Source organism: Eurytemora carolleeae, unplaced genomic scaffold, assembly GCF_000591075.1.
Source record: "Eurytemora carolleeae unplaced genomic scaffold, Eaff_2.0 scaffold791, whole genome shotgun sequence".
Lineage (NCBI taxonomy): Eukaryota > Metazoa > Arthropoda > Copepoda > Calanoida > Temoridae > Eurytemora > Eurytemora carolleeae.
This window is the reverse complement of record NW_019396691.1, coordinates 44,511-65,794: the sequence shown is the minus strand read 5'-3', so window position 1 is coordinate 65,794 and position 21,284 is coordinate 44,511. Positions and strand designations below refer to the sequence as shown.

Sequence of the window (21,284 nt, the reverse complement as noted above, 5' to 3'; positions counted from 1 at the left end):
TGGGATCTGCTCCAGATTATGCAGGAGCGGGTTGACCAGCATACCTGCAATAGTAAAGATATAAAGTTGATAGACGGACTGAATGCTATATCAGTCATGCACGATAGGCTCGGTTACCTAACTGAGAGAGTGCTTAAAGGTTAAGTAAGAAACCTTATAAGTAAAGGATTCTGACTAACAATTATGTCAACAGTTTATCTCATGTAATGTTATGTAAACATTTATGATTATGTAAACAAATGATGTAACATTATGAGAAATCTATTTATTACTTTGGGTGCTAATTATTGCACGTGCAGATAATTATATAAGGTTTACTCTGTATGATAGAGATAGCCAAAGTATAAGAATGCCAGGTTGCAAAGATATCAACAGCGCATGAGGGTTAGGCCCGAGTGATGGAAATAACCCGATCTGCAATGTTGACAGGTTGCAAAGATAATTGATTTAGAAACAAGTAGAATAACTTGAAGTATAATCTTATAAAAATTTGCTAGTTTAAGTTTGCCAATTTATTGCACATTTTAGTAGTAGGAGAATACTACAATAAACATCTTATCTGTGCACCAAACTTAAAGATTACATTAAAAAAAGACAGCAAATGTTTTGGAAAGTTTCATAACTTTCAGGTTTATTAAACTTATCATGATTTAATTTCCATTGATTTAATTTATAAGAGTAAATAAAAGATCAAATCAAATCAAATCAAATCAAATATATATATTTGTCTCAAGTTAAAAATATAGAAAATATCATATTTAAAACATATTTATGAAACTTGAGACGGGGAGGCATTGACCGCCAATACCACAGTTTGAAAATAAAAGTTTAAATTTTATATTCTCATTTTGGATTTAGAAATCTCACTACCGCCAATACAACAGTTTTAAAATAAAAGTTTAAATTTTATATTCTCATTTTTGATTTTGAAATCTCACTACCGCCAATACCACAGTTTGAAAATAAAAGTTTAAATTTTATATTCTCATTTTGGATTTAGAAATCTCACTACCGCCAATACCACAGTTTAAAAATAAAAGCTGAAATTTTATATTCTCATTTTTGATTTCCAAATCTCACTTTTTATTTTTTTCATGAATCTCACTACCTTAGAACTTGACATGCACTATATACTTTTATTTTATAAAACTGGGGCATTTTATACCTACAGTTGATAGCCAGGGGCTGTTTAACACGCAGCCTCCCACTGGAGAGTCAGTTTTTGCAATGATGCTGACTTGAAGAGGTGATGCTGGATATCATGCTGCTCATGGGATGGAGGGAGCTGGAGCTACTGGAGAGGATACAGTTCGTAAACGTACAGGAATCCGTCAAGGAGAGGTCGTGTACCTTCTTTCTCGGGGTGGAACACATAAAATAAAAGAGTTAAAGGGAGGAACAAGAATTACAAAACAGTTTTTCACATTGAAAATCTTTAAGATTATCGAGAAGTTTGGCTTTTAAAGATTGTTCAAAAATGGATTTTTTTAAAGATTGTTCAAAAATAAAAGTCATTTAAATTTCTCATAGTATAAAGTAAAGGTTTCCATAAAGTGTAGCATTTATTACAAATAATAGAGAATGATTGAATGAAGTTTTATTAAGTTTGCGCTGGGATTTTTGTTTTGTTCGATCAGTTGGATTTTATAAAAAAATATTATAATTTACTTGTACATTACAGGAATTTTAGTTTTCTATTGATTACGTTTACATTATTGAAATTTTACTCTGTAAAAAAAACTTTCGTCTCCTGATTATTAAAATAATTATCCATTTTTGCAACATTGAATTTTTCATTATACTATAAGGGAAAACGTTTCAAAACGTTTTCATAAACAGTAATTCATTTTTCAGTTATACAATGTTACACTTTTTATAAGTTGAACTTTGAAATAGAAATCTTTTCGTTACGATATTCAATCAAATCACAATTCATTTTTCAAGCATTAGACTTTCAAGCTCCCCTTGGAAATAAAACATTTCTTTACGTTATTGTCACGTTGTAGATATTAGAAAATAACGTTACATTTCCACAAAACAATAATGTTGGGGGTATGTTCCTCTAACGTTAACGTTAGGTATGAGCTCCTATAACGTTAACGTTTAACGTTCACGTTATATAAAATATATCCAAACAAATACATAATTTGTTTGATAAAACTCTTGATCACTTTTTCCTAAAAAATAAAGAAGTCTAAATTGATTCTGAAGACTCCATATATGTATTGCAGTAAATTAATGAGATAACATTTATGATAATTAAAACAAATTTGAAAATGTAGATTTATATTTTTGATGACAAGGAAACTAAAAATTCTCCTCATACTATTCTAATCCTTATATCTTTACAACCTGCATACGTAGACTGTGAATTTTCCAAACTATGATGAATTCCTTATTAAGTATAGAAAAATTAAAGGTTTGAATCATCAGGTTACACAATTATAGTGACAAGGGAGTTTGTGGCGACTGGCGAGGGACCAGTGCTTTCAGAAGAAAATTGGAACTCTTGTAGACGTAGTTGAGCTGTTTATTTTCAAGCAGTTCTTTCATATCAAAATGTCCTAAACTCTTAATAAAAAAGACGACTTACAGAAAATCCTCGGAATGAAGATAAATCTCAGAAGATGAGACTTCAAACTTTAGATCGTAATATTTAAAGAATATTTATAAAGATGTGTTAAAGAAACTTATAGCAAACCTTAATTCCTATTTATAAGCAACATTTTTTTTCTCGCAAATTTTAATATTTTTGAGCAATTTTTAGAATGAGTAGTACTTTTTTGTGTCCCAAAAAAAGCAAAGTAACAAAAGCAAAACGACTTATAAAAATCTTTGAATTTACTTGTGGCATTCTGTCGTTAACCTACTTTCACAGTATGTATGGTTCATGAAACAATTAACCACAAAATTCACCTGGTTCAGGCATTTTTTAAATGTGCAGTCCGCCTTTTCTGTGTGCTGTCAATATTATCGTAGATGTTAAGAATTTCGTTCAGATTGATCAATTTGTTAAATGAAACCAAGATTGTCGAAATCTCAACGAAATTCTACATATCTCAGGTAATATTGAATAGAAATCCAATGACTCGATTATAAAAGCCAGAACTTTACTTCTAAAATTAAGTTTACGGAAAAATTCGCAAATTATTTTAAAAAACCAATGACGACTTTCATTCGTCTTGCTACTGTCATGTTTCGCGGGACACCCTGTAGTTTATATTTTCCGCAAATCTTTTTCTTTCCATTTTAATTTGTTCAAATTATCAGTTATCAAGCGAATGTTCGTTTAAAAATTAACGTCTATGTTCATAACATCCAGTCATTTAATGTGTAAGGTAATATTGTTACTATTTTTAAGTTTTAGTCGCTTTTCAAGAACTAAAATCTTAAATGAAGAAACATACAGCTTCTACGGTCTACAATATTAAATATCTGAAATAAAAACAAATCCAATGTTTATGGGGCACACTGTTTACATATTCTCAATATCGAACATTAAAATGTTAACAAAATCGATATTGAACATTACACGCACCTCTGCCCCTTTAGTAAAAGAAAATTCAACATAAATGAAGCAAAAAGTCTGACCACGTCAACCTTGTTGCACTGGCTAGTTCTGTTGATTGTCTGCTTTATTAACCCAATGTCCGTGCGGTACAGTACAAACTGGAACCGGAAAGGTTGACCCGGCTCGGAAATTCAAATGTACTACGGCGGCCCGTGATTACATAGCGAATTTATCATAAGATAAAGTGATTATGTTTTGTACTTTTTAATGCAGAAAATATTAAACATAAATTATATCATGAATAGAAAACTTCATCTGATAAATTATTTTGTAAACTTCCAAAGTATAAAACCTAAAATGACGCAAATGGATTTTTAATTAATGAGATAAAAGGTTTCTCAGCTTTCACCAAAAATAAATGTTAAAATATTATATTTTTACTTTCTAAAGAGAATAGTAGATCTAAGGGATAATGTTTATATTTTTCTCGTTCTCATTTATGTATAACATTTATGTTTAACATTTATGTGTAACATTTATGTGTAACATTTATGTGTAACATTTATGTTTAACATTTATATGTAACATTTATGTTTAACATTTATGTGTAACATTTATGTGTAACATTTATGTGTAAAATTTATGTTTAACATTTATGTTTAACATTTATGTGTAACATTTATGTGTAACATTTATGTATAACATTTTTGTGTAACATTTATGTGTAACATTTATGTGCAACATTTATGTGTAACATTTATGTGTATCATGAAACTAGAGTAAATTTCACGTAAAATCAAAATGTTTTAAGTCAAAACTTCTCTTATTGAAAAGTAATTGAAAATAACAACTAATTGTAACCAAACAATTTTTCTTTTCTAATAATCAATTTTCCGAAAGACGAATAAGAATCTCTCATTCATTCTGAATTATACACCGGGTTAAATGAGCTGCAGAGGCAGAGTTAAAAGTTTTGAGCCACGGCTTAAATTAGAGACGCTCAATTAAAACCGGTTTTTGGTGAATTTGAGACTTTTCATTATTTATTAAATTCGAACTCTGTTCCCTTAAAACTACGTCCTGAATCCATTTTAAGTGACATGGATCAAACCCTGTATATCTGATAAAAAGAGAAAGAAAGAAATTTACCAAACTGGAATTCAAAAACCATCATCAAGGGATAAAACGTGAAAGCTGACTTTCTAACCCGTGGCCGAATTTAAAGAACTTGAGCGGCGGTTTAAATTTAGGACGCGGTTTAAATATGGTTGGTTCCACTTAAAATTGTATCAAATGTTTCAAGATTTAAGCCGGCGCTGAATTTAAACCGGGTTTTGGCGGATTTAAACCGCGGCTTAAATTCTTTAAATTCCATCTCAGGCATCTTAAAATGAAATTACATTTGCAAAGTTTTATTTTTCTTTGTTAAACTTTTCATTTTCTTATTTTCCCCTTTCTTCTTGTACTAGAGTTCCCCCAGCCGTATTTAAGAATTTATATATTTATATATTTCTATATATATATATATATATATATATATATATATCTGTAAAAACACAAAACTTTTATATATATATATATAAATCCCATTTCTCCCATACCTAATCCATCTCAGTCACGCTAAACCAAGTATATATAAACATTAAACATGTCAGGTCACAAATATTTAAGTATTTTCACACTATCATCTTTTATTTCCATTTATTTATTTCAAAGTTCTGTATTTGGGATTTCAAGGGACCATTCATGCAGGCCAAATTCACAGCGGTACCCTTTAAGCCCATATTTTATCAAAAATCGCAGTTTTCTAGCTTGAAAAGTGTTTAATTTTTATTATGAAGAGATACTACAATTAAAAAAAGCAAGCTTAAAATAGTATTTTTTATTCTTGACTATAACAAGGTTTAAATTACAGCGTAGTGAATCTGACACTCACTTGAAATGAAATCTAAAAGTTATTTTAAGCAAATTCCAAAATAAGGGAGGAAAACTCCAACTGATAACAGTATTGTTCTAACAGATCTGGGAACTCTGGATTCTCATAATCCCAATCGCTTGATGTAGATATCCACAGTGGGCAATTTGATGATCAATGCTTAATCTCTTTATTTCAGGGTACAATTACACTGCGGGATATCGAATAGATCTTAAGTTAGTCTGCAATAAGATCAAAAATTGATCTCGATTCCAGGATACAAGAGTTCACACCTCTGCTCCCAAGTAACAAAAGTGAGGAATTTCCCCGGATTCTCCAACCATGGTGACTTTCTTTAAAGAATTTTCGAAGAATTTCTCGAAAATCATTTCCTGTTACGGATTCCTCGGAAATTCTCGAGAAATTCCCCAGAATTGGTCCCCAAGATGAGAAATTTTTGTGGGAGCACAGTTTGGGACTCAGTTTCGAGAACTTCCTGAGAAATTCTTCGGAATTTTTCCTCACGAAATTCCTCAGAATTTCTCCGGAATACTTCTCCGGAAATTCTGGAGAAATTCTTAGGACTTGGTCATTATGTTTACGGATTTTTAGGGGAATTTATTAAGAGAATTAGTTTCGAGAAATTCCGGGAATTTCTCCGAAATTTCACCGCAAGAAAATCCTGAGAATTTCTCCTGATTACTTATCTGGAAATTCCTGAGAAATTCTTAGTTATACTTGGTCACCAAGTTTACGGATTTTTATGGGGAATTAAATAAGAGAATTTCAAGAAATTCCTGGGAATTTCTCCAGAATTTCACCCGCAGGCGCAGAAAAGATTCCTGAGAATTTCCGCGGATTTTTCGCAAAATTGTTACTTGGGCTAGATCAGCGTGTTTCAATATTCCCTGCACTGCACCCTGTTCAAGTGAAAATGGGTTAAAAATTCATTCCATCAAACTAATTAGCTGTATAATCCTACAACATGCCAATTAGTACATGAGGGGGATACATATATGTAAATACATCATTTACTTGATGTATTCATCATCATTAGGAAGTGTGTTATATAAATACATCCCAAAATCTTTTTATATATCTGGCCTCTACAGATATTTTTAGATTTTTACTGTAAACAAATTTATTTTTTATATTTACTTTATATTTACTTTATATTTAAATTGGTAAAGAAAACCTTGACTTAAGTTCAAATAATGCTGGACTTTTTTGGAAGCCTTTGGGAAACCCTTTACCAAAATTGTTCCTTAGTTCGATTTGAAAATACGTTGACATTCTTTTTTAACTTCGGTTCTTCATTTTCTGTTTTGTTTCTGAGCTGCACTGCTGTTCCTTGTTTTATAAACAATCCAAGTAAAATGCAACAAACTTGAAACTTCTTAAACTTTTAAATAAGAAGTCTAAACTCGTTTCAAGTTAGTTCATCTTCAAAATATAGGGGCAGCCAAGAACTATAAAATAGAATACATATTATAATGAAAGGTATTTTTTTTCTTTTGTGGACTGTGGAGAGCCAAGGATAAACAATGAATGTGAAGAATCAGAGCTCTTTCAAATTTTTGATTTGAAGATGTATTTTCTGCTGCTACTTTTCAGGTAACCAAACAAGAAAATGCAACAATATAAACAGTTCCTCCCGTTTGTTTCAAAGCCATGAGTTCTATAAAACTGTGGAATAAGAACACGAAAAGAAGAGTCAAGTTATGAAATCACAGAGACCCATTTCATTTAAAAAGTTGATTTTAAAACTACTACTGTTAAAATTAATTGCTTTAGAGCAAAACCAAATTTACTATTTCACAGTTTTTTGGTCTTTCCGTAGGATTGAGGTTAAAGGGGAGGGAAGAAGGGGTTACAGTCCCTTTAAAAAGAAATGCAAAAAGTTTTTTATTGCATTGGTATACCCTCGAGAGATTCTAACTACTGCACTGCAAACTAGACATGGAAGGGATGAGTCAATTGTTTGCGATATTAATGGTACGAATTTGTGACGTCGTAGCTCCTCTAGTTTATTCAGTTACATACTGTAATTCAAAACATGTTTAACCTTCTCAACAGCTCTTCAATAAAAGGATTGATTGAAAACATTTAAGATTTCTATCTTACGTTCAATTCACTGCACTCTATACCTAAATATGCAAAACGTAATGAAACCCAGTTTTGTAGATACCGATATTTCACGTGGTTTCTTTGCATTCTATTTTTTCTGAATTCTGATTTTGCAAATGTAAAAAAGGAAAAAAAGAATTTAACGATGCTCTCTTAAATTTCCGTCCCTGCAGATGCATTTGAAAGAAAAGATTGAATAAAAGATTTGAAAAGATAAAGAAAATGGANCTCTTAAAATGCATTTGTCTTTATGTTTCATGATGAGAATGGACAAAATGAATATATTCTGATAATCTTTTCATTTACAAACATTGTATGAATTGTAGCTAGCATTGATTTTTAATGATTTCAATTTATAATTTCTTTTCCCGTTCATATATTTATCCTTGAATGGGTCCTGTAAACCCGCAATATATTTAGAATGTCGTCTTTGTTAAAGCAAACTATACTTTATAGCTTTTTTACACAAAATTACAACGAATTTAGTATAATCAAGATAAATAAATAGATTCTAACAACCATTATTAAAAGATGTGGGGGCATTGGCAGCCCGCCAAAGTATTAGTTTGGTCTTTGGTTTGTGTTTAAAATACCCATTTAAAGAGTTTTAACGGAAATTACCAGTTTTCAGTCGGATTTCAGAACTTCAACACAACAATACTATGACTTGGAGACTTCTCTCAAAAAATAAGAGTAGGAGGATTATGGTGTAAAATAAATATTGCTAACCCTCCCCCCTCCCTTTCACTCCATGACCTTTTTCTAAGTATAAAAACGGAAACTTGATATTTTGAGGAAAGATTTAAAAATTTTAAAAATCAACTGGACTAAAAATGATATGATTCCTAAAAAAATTATGAATGATGAAAACATAGAATATTGGAAAAGAATTCGCGAAAATATAATCACAGAACCTCTTAAAAGTAGAATTTAAGGGCGTATAATTGTGAAAAGAAAATGATGTTAAATGAACAACTTTAAAATATAAACAGAGTTTATAAGTCGTAATTGTATTCAACAATTTTATGGAGATCACTGGACAACGATACAGGGTTGCCCAAAAAGGATGCGACTTCTGTAACGACATGACATGAAATTTGAATATTCAGGTATATCAAAAGATTGAAATCTCTTCCTTTGTGGGTATCCCTGTATGAGAAAGTGTCGCCCAGTGTTTACCTTCAGTTTGAACTTAAACCAAATAGATTTTCTTAACCCCTGGGTATTTCGATTTCAAAGTCGCATGTATGATGTATCCAGCACTCGAGCTTCAGCACGTTGGACTAGGGTCCATTTTGAATTTGAACTGGACCAACCCCCTGTAACGGCCTTAGTGACGCGCGGCAAGTACCGGCCCGACACTATCCCATGCCGGTCCAGTTTCAACTTTGATGGCTCAGCCAGACTTTTTACAGTACCTGGCCTACCATTGGCCTATTTTACCGACCGCACTAGTTCAGTTTAGTGTGTCAGTATTGGATGATTATTTTGCAAAATTCGAATAGATTCTCACAAGAATATAGATATAATTTAGTTAATACATACAATTTTATTCATAAAACATTATTCACAAAGTAACCTTAGTTCAGCATTTTCAAATGTGGTCTTCTGCTTATTGCTTTCAAAAATACCTAAGTTTAATGAATTAAAATCTAGACAAACTTCTTCTTCATATCTCTGGTAATTTTGAAAGCACAGCTTAGCATAGCACAATAATAATATGGAAATGTCAGGACTAGGCTTATTTTGTGATTTTCTTTTCTTTTATAAATCTTACTTCCATATAAAAACAAAGAACTAGGCTTTGGAGACGGAATTAATGTTGTCTCCACGGTTCCCTTGAACAGTAAACTTGTTTCTTCCTTTCTCAAATAATTAAATAGAACATTAAAGGACTTTCAAGACAAAAAAATAGTCTAAATTCGAGATCGTCACATTTAAAGTGTTTTAGGTCGTCTTTGAAGTCTCATCCATTGTGGGTAACCTTGTAGAATACATAATCAATGCCGCAAATCAACTTAAGGATCAAAGACGACTTTCATGTCTTCTCTAAATTGTCAAGAATTTTTTTTGAATATCACAGTATTATATTGAAAAGTGTGAAACAGAAAAGAAAAGAAAGTTAGTTTATGAATAATGTTTAAAGATAAGTTTACCATGGATGAAATATATCTATCTGTCTGAGATACTGATCTTTGGATGACAAATTGGACCATAAATATACTGTGCTTGACATCAAGACTTCTCGAGGGGTAAAAACAGGTTCAAACTTCAAAACATAACCAAGGATCTTGAAGAAAGGAACGATCTTGAAGAATTGGGTCGTCGATCCTTCCTACACGATCATTTCACATATTTATAGGACTATAGATAGAATGGATCCTACCAAGAATCTCGTAGGCAATCGTAGGCAATAGAAAGTAAGGATTAGATCCTTTCTTTCAACACTACAATTGTTCCTTCCTTTATATCAGATTCTTCTTTCCTAGAAGAAACGAAGGATCAAACCTAAGATATTGAAAGGAAGGATTTTGCTGAATTAGATCCTTCCTTTGTACAGTAAAAAATAATTAAACCAATAGATCCTTTCTTTCCGTGAGATACTTCCTTTCTACGAGATCCTTCCATTCTATGAGATCCTTACTTTCTACGCGATCCTTCCTTCCTACGAGATCCCTTCCTTTCTACGAGATCCTTCCTTTCTACGAGATCCTTTCTTTCTACGAAATCCTTTCTTTCTAAGAGATCCTTCCTTTCTAAGAGATCCTTCCTTTCTACGAGATCCTTCCTTTCTACGATATCCTTCCTTTCTAAGAGATCCTTCCATTCTACGAGATCCTTCCTTTCTACGATATCCTTCCTTTCTACGATATCCTTCCTTTCTACGATATCCTTCCTTTCTACGAGATCCTTTTTTCAACGAGAACAATTTTCCTTGTCTATTCTGACAATCAAATCTCACAGATTTATTCAGCAAAAATTTTGTTAGCGATCGTTTTTCTGAACACAAGGTATTGGTAAACATTGGAGAATACTTGAAGGCAAACAATAAATAAATATTATTCAAGAATTGTTTACACAAAAATATTGTAAATGAGTGTTTATTATGTATGTAAACAGTGAGATTTTAACTATTTTTTTATTTTTTAATTGTTTTGTTAGATTCCCACTTAAAGAGACAGAGTCAGAAAAAACTGTAAAAGTAGGATTTTTAGAATCAACCCAAATCGGATGAAATAGTCATAAAATGTCGAGCCTTAGGATTTTGTAATATGTAACTTTGTAAGTTTATTTCTCCCTTTATATTATTGAAAATATATATGCAGGAGTTTATTTCTCCCTTCATATTATAGAAAATATATATGCATGAGTTTATTTCTCCCTTTATATTATAGAAAATATATATGCATGAGTTTATTTCTCCCTTCATATTATTGAAAATATATATGCAGGAGTTTATTTCTCCCTTCATATTATTGAAAATATATATGCATGAGTTTATTTCTCCCTTCATATTATTGAAAATATATATGCAGGAGTTTATTTCTCCCTTCATAATATTGAACATATATATGCATGAGTTTATTTCTCCCTTCATATTATAGAAAATATATATGCAGGAGTTTATTTCTCCCTTTATATTATAGAAAATATATATGCAGGAGTTTATTTCTCCCTTCATATCATTGAAAATATATATGCATGAGTTTATTTCTCCCTTCATATTATAGAAAATATATATGCAGGAGTTTATTTCTCCCTTCATATTATTGAAAATATATATATGCAGGAGTTTATTTCTCCCTTTATATTATAGAAAACATATATGCAGAAGTTTATTTCTCCCTTCATATTATTGAAAATATATATGCAGGAGTTTATTGCTCCCTTCATATTATTGAAAATATATATGCAGGAGTTTATTTCTCCCTTTATATTATAGAAAATATATATGTAGGAGTTTATTTCTTCCTTTACATTATTGAGAATAAAATTATAGCTTGGGTTTAATTTACAAGATCAGTAGGTAATTTTAAGAGTTTATTAAGATAGATATTTAAATTTCGCTTGTTTTGCATTTTTGCATTTGGAACATTTAATATTTTTAATCTAGAATCTAGAATCGAATAATGTCTAATTTTAGAGTGATTTACATCTGAATCTTTAAGTTAAAATCTCCAACTATAGAAGTATTTATTCTTTTTTATAACTATGTACTTTTTAAACTCAAATTATTCTATAAGATATGTCTGAACAAAGACTACCTACGAAAAGTTTAACTAAGAGTTTAACTTTTTTCATTATACGATAATATCTCTTTTTCTCAAAAAGCCAGAAACTCTTTGATTATAGACTCTACAAAGACAGAACTATGATAAGAATAAAAACTTACTTTTTATCTGTAAAGATTTATTTCACCTTTTGATGGTACAAAATCAATACATAAATACATACATGGTATTTATACTAAATCACGAAGGGTTACAGTTTGCGCACAAAATATATATATAACACTATACATGTATAGCATTTAGCCTCAATATACATGGTTTCATTGGCTAAAAAAGGTTGTACTTCAAATTCTGGTATCCTAGCTTAAAGTTGTTGTTTTTTACTAGGTTTTCAGGACGTCTGAGTTTAAAAGGTTGGATGGCTTTACAGTGTCAAAGATAGATGTATATAGAAAAAAAGGATGTATTTTTCATTGCCAAGTTCCTGTTCCTGTTTCTGTTCTAAGCTAGTTCAGTAGTCAATGTTCCTGTTCCTGTTCCCGTTCCAAGCTAGTTCAGTAGTCAATATTCCTGTTATTCCTGAATTCCTAAAACGCTTTGTATGATCAGAAGAATATTGATCAGATCAAAGTGTAACGTTGTTAATCGACCCTGCCCCTCTTTTTTAAATGAAGAATCACTTTAAAAACAGCCTCACTGAACTTTCAATTCTTTACTTTTTCGATAAATCATGAGTTCATATGGCCGGAACAATTAAATGTGAAAGTGCTGTTTAACATTGATTACGGGTTTCTTGCAATTTGACTTAAATAATTAAGATTTTTCAACTAAAATCTCATTCGATTGTTGTAAACATACGCACGTACGTCTGTACAATTTTTTCGAGATTATGGAATTAAATATACAGGTTGATTTTTGTTTTTACTGACTTTTAGATAAGTCTTTCAATGGTCAAACTTTCATTTTTAATAGAGGAAAGCAGTGGAAACCAAACGTTAAGTTGAAAGACATAAATCCGTTAAGTTGTCTCCAAAGTCGTATCCTTTGAAGGTAACCATGAAGTAGTTAAAAATATAGGAACCCCGTGGGCAATGGTGTACCAATTGTGTTCTGCATTTTCTGGGAGCAATGACAAGAGACCCAGTCCTTCCACAAGAAAAAATCCAAGAAAAAATCATGAAGTTTTTCTTTGTTTAATTATAACTGTTAACTTTTCTTTCCTTAAAAGCGTTTTTTTTTAATATTTTCACAATGATCGGATTATATATAACTAAGCCTTTGTGAGAAAACGGTCTAAAGTTGTTTAACGCCCTTTATTTGGCCGTTCCTAGTAAATATATATTGCTTGGTAAACTTAACGGTAGGGAACAATTTGAATCCAGGGCTTAGATGCACATTTCTAAGATACCAGAGCAAAGAGCAAAAAACACAATTCTAAGCAACCAGAGCTAAAAGCAAACTGCACATTTCTAAGATACCAGAGCAAAAAGCGAAATGCACATATCTAAGAAATCGGAGCTTAGAGTAAAATGTACATTGCTAAAAAACCGGAGCTTAGAGCAAAAAACACAATTCTAAGAAACCAGAGCTAAAAGCAAAATGCACATTTCTAAGAAACCGANGCTTAGAGTAAAATGTACATTGCTAAAAAACCGGAGCTTAAAGCAAAATGTACATCTCTCAGAATCCGGAGCAAAGAGCAAAATGCACATCCCCAAGAAACCGGAGTTTAGAGCAAAATGCAACTTTCTCAGGAACAGGAGCTAAGAGGAAAATGTACATCGCTAAGAAACCGGAGCTTAGAGCAAAACGCAAATTTCTAAGATACCGGAGCAAAAAGCAAAATGCACATATCTAAGAAACCGGAGCTTAGAGCAAAATGTACATCGCTGAAAACCGGAGCTTAGAGCAAAAAAAAAACACAATTTTAAGATACCGGAGCTAAAAGCAAAATGCACATTTCTAAGAAACCGAGGGAAAAAAGCATAATGTAAATCTCTCAGAAACCGGAGCTATGAGCAAAATGCACATCGCTAAGAAACCGGCACATTTCTAAGAAACCGGAGCAAAAAGCAAAATGCACATTTCTAAGAAACCGGAGCAAAAGCAAAATGCACATTATTAAGAAACCAGAGCAAATAGCAAAATGCAAATCACTAAGAAACCAGACCTTATTTTTAAGAAACCGGAGCTTAGAGCAAATGCAGATCTATCAAAATCTGCTAGCAGAGAAAAAAAGTTTCCAACTTTTAAATATACTCGAGTATTTATCAATCAAAAGCCTATTCTAAAGTTATAACGAACTAAACTTGTATTATAGAAACTTCTAATCAGTTTACCTGTTCAGATTATCAGACGTGTGTTCTCCGTTTATAATTTCAATCCATAGAACGGGTTATTAAATTGAAAATAAAAATCTAAATAAGTCAGCCAATAGGACAGAAAAAATGAATGTATCTAACGGAATGAAAAAAGAAAAAAAGACGAAAACGATGTAATTGTCAGAAAAATTGGAAAAGGATGAAAAATTTGAAGGAAAATATGTAAAAAAAAAAGGGGGAAAGGAAGGAAATAATGAAATTAAAGAGAAAAATGAATTCTATATATTTTCAATAATCTGTGCAATATCTTTTAATGTTTAATGAGAATTGCTTGAACATTCACCACAGAAAGTAATTCCTGGAGAAACCCATGAAAGAGATTTTCTCCCAGCGTTGAGAGATATTATTCTGGAAATTCTAAAAATAAAAAAAGATGAGTTTCATTTCTTTTTTGTTACTTTTCTATTGAAGACTCTTATTCAAGATTGAAAGATGAAAAGAATGAAGCCCTTGGTAAATATAAATCTAAAAAAAAAGTTTTTTAATCCTTTCAGAGCTGAAAACTTTAGAATGGACGTCATCCACTTAATGGCTTAAACCACTCTTTTTCTTAATATCCAGTTTAAATATTGCTTGTTCTACACATGAATTTAAACTCCAGAGAAGCTAATCCATCGGATATCTGGATATTTCATTCTAAAGTTTTTAGCTCAGAGAATACAAGTTTAGTCGTTAAGAAATGAGTTTTCGCAACAAACACTGATTTTCTAATCTTTACATCTTTGCAACCTGATGTTGTTATTTGAACTAACAGAATTCTTGGTTTGACATATCTAAAGCCTATGGCTTTGGGTTGCAAAGATATAGGGATTAGAAAATCTGAGTTTGTAGCCTTTTGGAAACGTAAAGAAATTAAATAAAAGAAAAATTGTTTAATTTTAACTTTAATTTAAATATTTAAAGGGGGAAAAATTGGACATAAGGGTAAGATGTATTAATTACATACTCCAGCAGACAGAACTTCAATGTAGTTTTTATTTTCCGTACATATGGTTTGTTTTATAATATTGAATTTCTCCGGGAGTACCTAATTGAACAACTGTGTCTCTGTCTAAGGTATATACCACTGTATACTAGTTTTTATACGTTTCTTTATATCATATCTAGTAACAATGGTGTAATTACTGGCAACAAAAACGGGTATTAGGATTTCAACAACTGTGCAGTGTGCCTTGTATATTACAGGGATAATTAGTTCCAAAACTAACACTTGGCCCATATCTAACACTGAGTGTTAGACATGGGCCAAGTCTGAAAAGTTATCTTTTCCAATCGTTGAAATGTATATCTTTAAATTTAAGACTAATTGAACGAGTTGAACAAAACTACATCATACAATTATAAAAAAAATGGCTAACACTATATATCGAGACAAAAAAAATCAACTTTAAACTAACAATAAGTTGTGAGAATTAGTTTTTGATGATTCTTAATTTCATTTCTTAACATATCCCTATTTTGAAACAATTACCGGATTTCAGCTCATGTCGCCTTTTTAAAACATATCCTGGTTTTGAATTCATATCAATTGCATTTATGCACTTACACACTTACAAAACAAGATTTTTGATGGGAGGTAAAATATAAAAAAGTTGAAAATAAAAACAAACAAACTGTGTTTTTATAATTAAAAAATCATTACGGCTTTGAGATTTGAGAAATGAAAATATTTTTTTGAGATCTAAATATTTATTATCTCCGTATCGAGATTATTTTAATTGTACAAAATTGTTAACATATATTTAATACAACTATTTAACGATGCTATTGTGTACATATATTCTCAAATTAAATAATAAAAAATCGTACGGATGAATTTTATCGTTTTTTCCTTTCATTAGGAATTCTGATTTAGGGATACTTGGATCCTGCAAAACATACAAATTGAATAGTGCAAAAATGAAACTGCATAGAATAAATTGCATAAAGTTAGTCGATGAAGAAGATTTAAAAATTGTCTGCATATAATTGAGCATTTAATGTGGAAAATCAGATTGAGCAAGCATTCTAAGGTTTTTATGTAACAATGGTGAATTGGCAATGTATGCAATATGCAAGAAACTACAATTGTACTGACGAAGAACATTGAAAGTTCAACGTTAGTATGGCATTCCATTAGTTAAACTATGTCGTCTTGATGCTAATTAGCCGACGTAATTATGGAAAACAAAATCAAGAAGTGTTAAATGTGAAAAAGCTTGTTGTAGAAGCATTTAGTTTCAATTTGAAAAAAAACACATTCTGCTTAAAAAACCAGACACACGTAGAACATTGGTTCTGCGCTACTGTCTAGGATATTGAATAGAGATTAGTGCTTAACCTCTTCATTTCTCTCAAATCATCAAGGTATAGCAGGGTATGGTGCACGTTTATTTTGTGCAAGGATTTTGAGATATCGATGTAGCTTAATTATCTCCTCTTCTTGAGACATCATGATTTCGTGGCGGTGAGATTTGACGGTTCAGGAGGCGTTACAGTTTCCACAAACTGAATCAGTAAAAAGATATCATTAGTTAACTGTGCGAGAAAATTCAGGGTGTGAAGAAAGATTCAGATTTTTTAAGCCGGAGTCTTCATAATTTTAGGGATAAATAATATCAATAGAAATTTATTCATTACGACGTTTCAATTATAGAGACTCGACTCAACTGAGGGTTTTTATTTCTATATTCTTTATTCAACAAAGCGGACATAAAAAATCTTTCTTTTTAAACAAATTGGCGTTTCTTTTTTGCAGTAGTGAAGTTTTATATTCGAAATGTTAAATTAAGTGGTAAAGGATGGAAAGAAGGTCTTAAAACTTAGACAGATGCAATTGCATGCTCGACGTTTAAGTTTAGTTAGAAATTAATTCCAATAGCGTGTGCGTGAGTTTTCGTGCAATGTGGTTTTAACCTTAAAATTGGCATTTTAGTTCTTGCTTACAGTAGCACAGTTTTATGACCGAAATATTCAATTAATGGGTACATGGTGAAGGGATAATCTTTAAACTTAGACAACTGACATTGCATGCTCGATGTTTAAATTTTTGATACAAAGGGATTCTAGTAGCGTGTACATTAGTTTTCGTGCACAAGGGTTTCAACCTTAACAATCCAAAATGATCCGTGTTCCCGCTCCTGTTCTCTGTATATAAAAGGTTAAAAATTCATTGTTAATGAAGGAAATCTGCCAATCTTCTCGGGGACTTATGGAGATATATTTTTTTACCGTTATTATGTGCTGAGAGAAGAAGCTGTAGGATCCGCTAGGTTCTCTGAGGTTCACCGCTCATTAGTCCTCCAGGTTTCAGTTTAACTAGATAAAGAGAGAACCATGACGACAGGAAAAAAAAATTCGAGTCCGTCGGGGTTTTAATTAAGCATGTTGATGACGTTCTAATTCTGCAGTTAACGTTTAGAAAAAAATAATTTTTTTTTGGAGTTATGAAATTAACCTTTTTTAAAAAAAAATTAACATTGTAGGTCCAAACCTGGAGTGAGTTTACATAATTTAAGATCTTAGAATTCTATTGAGCACTTTTACGTCAATTTCAGTTCAAAAGTTTCAGCATTTACAGTCAAAAATGGTCCGTGTGCACACCCCTGCTCTCTGTATGATAAAGGGTTTAGGACTTATTAATGATGAACAGGATCCAGTATTCACAGGGACCTTTGGAATTATAATTTTTTACCGTTATTCTTCACCGAAGATTACGGCTGTGAGGTCTCCCAGATCCTCTTGGTTCTCCCAGATCCTTTGGCGTTCAGGTCCTGGTGGTTTCTCGTCTAACTATATTACAATTTTAAAATATACCTGTATAGGTTTAAAGGAAAAGTACAAAAGAAATCTTAAGGCTGAGATTGTAGAATTATTTTCAATGGTGAAAGAACGGTTCTTTTGTACAGTTATCATTAAAAAATTATTTCTTCTCCCGTAAAAACTATACCCGCCGGATAATACTGTCAGGAGTAATTAACAACTGAATGAATAGAGGCATCAAAGTTCTCAGAATTAACCTGTACCCACATTAGATGTCGAGATCAATCATATATTCTCATATTTAAACTGTACCCGCATTAGATATCGAGATCAATCATATATTCTCGTATTTAAAATGTACCCACGTTGGATATCGATATCAATCATATATTATCATATTTAAACTGTACCCACATTAGATATCGAGATCAATCATTTATTCTCATAACTAAATTGTGCCCACATTGGATATCGAGATCAATTTTATATTCTCATAATTAAAATTTTTTTTCTACAGTTAACATTAAAAAATTGTTTCTTCCTTCGTAAAAACTATAACCGTCCGCTTAATCTTTTTTTTTACCGTAACTATCTGTGTAGTAAGTTGCAGATCTGAGATCCGCAGTGATGCAGAACCTTTTGTCTCCAGCGTTCAGGTCCTGATGGCTTCTCGTCTAACTATATTACAAAAAATTGCGGTTTTAAAAATACCTGTATGGGTTTTAAAAAAAAAGAAATTTAAAGGATGGAATTTGTAGAATTGTTTCCGGTGCTGAAAGGGCGGTTCATATTTTTTGTACAATTTGCATTGAGAAATTATTTCCTCCTTCGGGAGAAAAAACGATAACCGCCCGATTATACTGTCAGGAGTATTTTACAACTTAATGAATAGATGCAACAAAATTAAAATGCATAAAAATTCTCATAGTTAAACTGTGCCCACATTAAATATCGATATCAATCTTATATTCTCATATTTCAACTGTACCCGCATTAGATATCGAGATCAATCATATATTCTCATATTTCAACTGTACCCGCATTAGGTATCGTGATCAATCATATATTCATATATTTATAATGTAATATACCCCGCATTAGATATCGAGATTGACCAAATATTCTCATATTTAAACTGTGCCCACATTAGATATCGAGATAAATCCCGTATTCTAATAACTAAATTGTGCCCACGTTAGATATCGAGATCAATCATTTATTCTCATATTTGCATTTTTACAATTTACATAAGAAAAGAAAAAATTATTTCCTCCTATAAACGCACGATTATACTATCAGGAGTATTTTACAAATAGTGCGGTTTGACCATTATAGGATTAAAAATTTTGTGTTATTTTTTTTGTAGAAATCTTTAGATTTCATTACACTATATAGCGTATGAAGGAACAGAGAAAATCTTATTTATATTCTCTTCCTGTTTTAAAAAATTTGTTCTTACCGATTTCGTCAAGCTTTTTTGCCAGGGTTCACTACTCTTGTTTGAGAAAGTTGAAATTTTAGGCAAGTAGGATTATATTTGCAAGGAAGTAAGCAAAACTGACAGATAGTGAATAAGTCAGCAAAAATAGGAAATATAGGATTAAAAAGGTGTTGTTATTTTAAGGCTTAAAAGTTCAGTTGTATAAATACTGTTTAGGAGTTAAGGAGATTAGCAAAAACTGACAGATTTTAAATAAGTCAGCAAAAATAGGAAATAAAGGATTAAAAAGGTGTTGATATTTTAAGGATTGAGAGTTTAAATATAAACTACTGACTAGGAGTTAAAGAATTAAGCAAAACTGACATGGAGAACCATAAGTCAGCAAAAATAGGAAATATTTTATAGGATTAAAAAGGAGTTTTTATTTTTTTTATTTTAAGGATTAAAAGAAATAAAATATTAAGTAAGAAAGGAGTGATCCCTAATAAATAAATACTAGCTTTTAGGGCGCTTAGTGTAAATCTCCTAATTCAACTTTTAATTGTGGCTCTGTGAGCATCTTCTCTTTGTTCAATATAAAATAATAATATTTTTCTCGCATTTTCAAAATTTAGCAAAAACAAAAATAGTTTGATACAAACGGACAAACAAACAGCCAGAGAGACAAGCAAAATGTAAATCTAAATAGATTCCTAACATTCAAAAGTCTTCTGGAATAAAAAAACACAAAGGCAAACCTAAAGCTCAGAGATGTTCCTAATCACAATTAAACAGGGGCCCTGTTTAAAGGATGATTTTTCGTATTTGCTTTGTTATACTTTTTGTTGGACTGGACTATATATTTTAACAATAAAATGTTATATGTAAATGTAATGTAAAATATTGATGTATCATAAACACGTTTTAGAACGTCAACATTTGACGATCATTAAAAACAAAAAGTTTTTCCATTCAAACTCGTTCGTTCCTTGTTTGTTCCTTGTTCGTTCTTCGTTTGTTCCTTGTTCGTTCTTCGTTTGTTCCTTGTTCGTTCCTCGTTCGTTCTTCGTTCGTTCCTTGTTCGTTTCTCATTCGTTCTTCATTCGTTCCTTGTTCGTTCCTCGTTCGTTCTTAGTTCGTTCCTTGTTCGTTCCTTGTTCGTTCTTCGTTCGTTCCTTTTTTGTTCCTCGTTTGTTCTTCGTTCGGTCAATAAATTGTGTTTGTTAATTAAAACCATCCTTCTCTGTTAACAGTTTCGTAAATAAAGCGTGTGGACTTATATGAAACGAACAAATTGAAAATTAGAAGTAACAGAGGAACTAAGTCTTTTCAACAACCTCTTTCCTAATTTTCCAGTCTTTCCAACAAACTCTTTTTTAATTTTTCAGTCTTTCCAACAAACTCTTTTTAAATTTTTCAGTCTTTCCAACAAACTCTTTTGCTATTTTCAAGTCTTTCAAAAAAACTCTTTTCTAATTTTCCAGTCTTTACAACAAAACCTTTTCTAATTTTCCAGTCTTTCCAACAAACTCTTTTCTAATTTTTCAGTCTTTCCAACAAACTCTTTTTTAATTTTCCAGTCTTTACAACAAACTCTTTTCTGATTTTCCAGTCTTTCCAACAAACTCTTTTCAAATTTTCTATTCCTTATATCTTTGACACCCAATGCCATAGAGCTTTGCTATTTCAAACTGTGAATTCTGTTAGATTAAATCGTCTAAGTTAAAAATATCAAAGTTTGTGGCTAAAGATCCCCGGGCCCCAACCATCCCTCGTCTAATAAAGTTTGTCTTGAAGCCAATCTTATTTTATTGAATGCTTTAACTGAACAATTTTCTCTAACAAGACAGCTTCCCTTGAAATATCAACAGAAGAATCCTGAACAACTGTTTTGACGATATTCTGACGTTTTTCTTCTTGTTCATTTAATATTTATAAAGGTTTCTAATCAAACAGT

At 31.3% G+C, this 21,284-nt stretch overlaps 1 long non-coding RNA gene across 2 annotated transcripts; it reads right to left on the bottom strand.

Moving 5' to 3' along the window:
• Positions 1-15,900: 15,900 nt before the first annotated feature.
• On the bottom strand, positions 15,901-19,791 carry LOC111707440 (uncharacterized). Of its 2 annotated transcripts, XR_002766435.1 has the most exons (5): positions 19,367-19,791; positions 18,491-18,585; positions 17,840-17,937; positions 17,377-17,463; positions 15,901-16,653 (listed from the first exon to the last, which is right to left on the bottom strand). It is a non-coding gene; the product is annotated as an uncharacterized LOC111707440 (long non-coding RNA). The 2 variants fall into 2 exon arrangements; XR_002766434.1 differs by having other exon boundaries at positions 17,377-17,937.
• Between the last annotated feature and the right edge of the window lie 1,493 nt (positions 19,792-21,284).